Raw genomic sequence first — 5,000 nt, forward strand, 5'->3', positions numbered from 1 at the left:
TATTATTGTTTATGTTATTATTATTATTATTATTATTATAGTTAAAATGGTTATTATATTTATTATTATTGTTATTATTGTTATTGTTATTATTGTTATTGCTGTTATTATCATTGTTATTATTGTAATTATTATTATTGTCATTATTATTATTGTTATTATTATTAATATTCTTATTATTAATATTATTATTGCTTTTAATGTTATTGATGCTATTGTTATTATTGTTATTGTTATTACTATTAATGTTATTATTGCTAGTGTTATTATTGTTATTATTATTATTGATTTTAATATTTTTGTTAATATTAATATTGTTATTATTGTTATTGTTATTATTATTCTAGTTATTATTGTTGTTATTGTTATTGTTATTAATATTATTGTTATTATTATTATTATTATTATTATTATTAAAATTATTATTATTATTACTATTATTGTCATTGTTATTATTATTATTATTATTATTTTTATTATTATTATTAATATTGTTCTGATTATTATTGTTACTATTGTTACTGTTATTCATGTTATTACTGTTTTTGTTATTATTATTAACACTATTATTGTTATTACTATTGTTATTATTAATATTGTTACTATTATTCTTTTTATTTTTGTTTTTGATAATATTGTTATTAATATTTTTGTTATTGTTGATTTTGTTATTATTAATAATATTGCTATTATTATTATTATTATTATTATTACTATTATTGTTATTGTTACTATTATTAATATTATTGTTACTATTATTATGATTGTAATTACTGTTATTGTAAATTTTATTCTTAGTATTATTATTTTTATTATTATTGTTACTATTATTCTTTTTATTATTGTTTTTGATATTATTATTATTATTAATATTATTATTATTATTATTATTAATATAGATAACATTGTTATTATTACTATTATTATTGCTATTATTGTTATTGTTTTTATTATTGTTGTTATTATAGTTATTGTTATTTTTATTATTATTATTGTTATTATTGTTATTGTTATTATTATTATTGTTGATGTTAATATTGTTATTATTATTATTATTCTTATTAATGTTATTATTGTTATTATTGTTATTATTTTTATAGTTAATACTGTTGTTATTATTATTATTATTATTATTGTAATTATTATTTTTGATATTATTATTATTAAAATTATTATTATTATTATTCTTGTTATTGTTATTATAAATATTATTATTATTTTTCTTATTTTTATTATTAATGTTAGTATTATTATTATTATTGTCTTTATTATAATAATTAATATTTTTCTTATTATTATCATTATTATTGTAATTATTGTTATTGGCATTATTGTTATTATTGTTAATGTTATAATTGATTTTGTTTTATTGTTATTGTTATTATAGTTATTGATATTATTGTTATAGTTATTATTGTAATTGATATTATTGTTATTGTTACAATTGTTATTATTAATATTGTTATTGTTTTTATTGTTATTATTATTCATGTTATTATTATTATTATTATGATTGTTATTATTATTATTATTATTATTAATGTTATTATTTTTATTGTAAATATTGTTATTATTATTATTGTTATTATTGTTATTGTTACTATTGTTATTGTTTTTCATGTTATTACTGTTTTTGTTATTATTATTAATATTATTACTGTAATTACTATTAATGATATCATTATTATTATCATTATTATTGTTATTATTGTTATTCTTATTATTTTTATTGGTATTATTATTATTATTATAATTGATATTATTAATATTGTTATTACTATTATTGTTATTGTTACTATTATTAAAATTATTGTTATTTTTGTTTTTGTCATTATTAATAATATTGCTATTATTAATATTATTATTATTATTATTATTACTATTATTTTATTGTTACTATTATTAAAATTATTGTTACTATTATTATGATTGTAATTACTGTTATTGTAAATATTATTGTTAGTATTATTATTTTTAATGTTATTGTTACTATTATTCCTTTTATTATTGTTATTGATATCATTATTATTATTATTATTATTATTATTTTTAATATAGATAACATTGTTATTATTACTATTATTATTGCAATTATTGTTATTGTTATTATTATTATTGTTATTATCGTTATTGATATTGTTATTATTATCAGTGTTATTATTGTTAGTTTTATTATTGTTATTATTTTTATTGTTATTATTAATATTGTTAATGTTAATATTGTTATTATTATTATTGTTATTATTATTATAGTTAATACTGTTATTATTATTATTATTATTATTATTGTAATTATTATTTTTGATATTAAAATTATTATTATTCTTATTATTAATATTCTTGTTATTGTTATTATAAATATTATTATTATTTTTCTTAATTATATTATTAATGTTTATATTATTATTATTGTCTTTATTATAATAATTAATATTGTTCATATTATTATTATTATTATTCTTATTATTGTTATTGTTATTATTGTTATTGTTGTTATTATTGTTATTATTATCGTTATTATTGTTATTGTTATTACTTTTAATATTTGTTATTGTTATTATTATTGGTATTATTGTTATTGATATTATTGTTAATATCGCTATTGTTCTTAGTATTATTATTATTATTGTTATTACTAATATTTTCATTATTATTATTATTATTATTGTTATTATTGTTATTGTTATTATTGTTTTTGTTATTATTGTAGTTGTTATTATTGTTATTGTTACTATTTTTATTGTTATTAAGTTATTACTGTTTTTGTTATTATTATTAATATTATTGCTGTTATTATTATTAATGATATCATTATTGTTATCATTATTATTTTTATTGTTGTTATTGTTATTAATATTATTGTTATTATTGTTATTATTATTATTGATATTATTATTTTTGTTAATACTTATATTGTTATTATTGTTATTGTTATTTTATTAGAGTTATTATTGTTATTATTGTTACTATTATTAATATTATTGTTATTATTGTTATTATTATTATTGTTATAATTGTTATTAATGTTAGTGTTATTATTGTTATTATTATTATGGTTATTATAAATATTGTTATTATTATTATTGTTATTATTATTATTATTATTATTATTATTATTATTATTATTATTATTATTATTATTATTATTATTGTTATTAAGATTATTGTTATTGTTTCTATTTTTATTGTTAATATTATTATTGTTTTTATTGTTATTATTATTCATGTTATTATTATTATTATTATTATTGTTATTATTATTATTAATATTGTTAATGTTATTATTGTTATTATTCTTATTATTATTATAGTTAATACTATTATTATTATTATTATTATAATTGTAAATATGAGTAATGGTAATATTGTTATTATTGTTAATGTTATTATTGTTATTGCTTTATTGGTATAGTTATTATTGTAATTGATATTATTTTTATTGTTACTATTGTTATTGTTACTATTGTTATTTTTAATATTGTTATTATTATAAATGTTATTATTATTATTATTATTATTGTTATTATTATAATTGATATTATTGTTATTATGATAATTATTAATATTGTTATTATGATTGTAGTTATTATTGGTATTATTATTATTACTATTGTAATTATTGTTATTTTTATTATTGTTATTATTGTTATTGTTACTATTGTTACTGTTACTCATGTTATTATTGTTTATGTTATTATTATTATTATTATTATAGTTAAAATGGTTATTATAATTATTATTATTATTATTATTGTTATTGTGATTATTGTTATTACTATTAATGATATCATTATTATTATCATTATTATTGTTTTTATTGTTATTGTTATTAATATTATTGTTATTATTGTTATTATTATAATTGTTATGATTAATATTATTATTATTATTATTGTTATTATTATTATTATTATTATTATTGTTATTATTAATATTGTTATTATTATTAATATTATTATAGTTTTTAATATTATTGTTGTTATTGTTATTACTATTAATGTTATTATTGTTAGTGTTATTATTGTTATTATTATTATTGATATTATTATTTTTGTTAATAACAAAATTGTTATTATTATTATTGTTATTATTATTATTGTTATTAATAGTATTGTTATTATTATTCTTCTTATTATTGTTATTGTTATTAATATTATTGTTAATGTTGATATTATTTTCATTGTAATTAATAATATTGTTAATATTATTATTATTGTTAATGTTAATATTATTGTTATTGTTATTTTTGTTATTATTGTTATTGTTAATAATATTCTTGTTATATTTGTTATTATTATTATTAATATAATTATTATTATTATTACTATTATTGTTATTGTTATTATTATTATTATTATTATTTTTATTGATATTATTAATATTTTTCTTATTATTATTGTTATTATTGTTATTGTATCATTGTTATTGTTATTATTGTTATTATTATTATTGTTATTATTAATATAGTCACTATTACTCTTTTTATTATTATTATTGATATTAATATTATTGTTATTGTTATTATTATAATTATTGTTATTATTTATATTGTTATTATTATTATTGATATTATTGTTATTGTTATGGTTATTACTGTTATTGTTCTTACAGTTATTGTTATTATTGGTATAGTTATTATTGTTATTGATATTATTGTTATTGTTACTGTTGCTATTGTTACTATTGTTATTATTCTCCATCTTATTATTATTACTATTATTATTGTTATTATTATTATTGATATTATTCTTATTCTTATTATTAGTATTATTGAGATTATTGTTATTGTTACTATTGTTATTGTTAATATTGTTATTATTTCTATAGTTATTATTTTTTCATGTTATTATGATTATTATTTTTATTTTCATTATTATTATTATTTTATTATTATTGTTATTAATATTATTGTTATTATTGTTATTATTTTAATTGTTATTATTAATATTGTTATTATTATTATTGTTATTATTATTATTATTATTATTATTGTTATTATT

The sequence above is a fragment of the Vespa crabro genome, chromosome 4 (genome assembly GCF_910589235.1).
Source record: "Vespa crabro chromosome 4, iyVesCrab1.2, whole genome shotgun sequence".
In the NCBI taxonomy this organism is placed as follows: domain Eukaryota; kingdom Metazoa; phylum Arthropoda; class Insecta; order Hymenoptera; family Vespidae; genus Vespa; species Vespa crabro.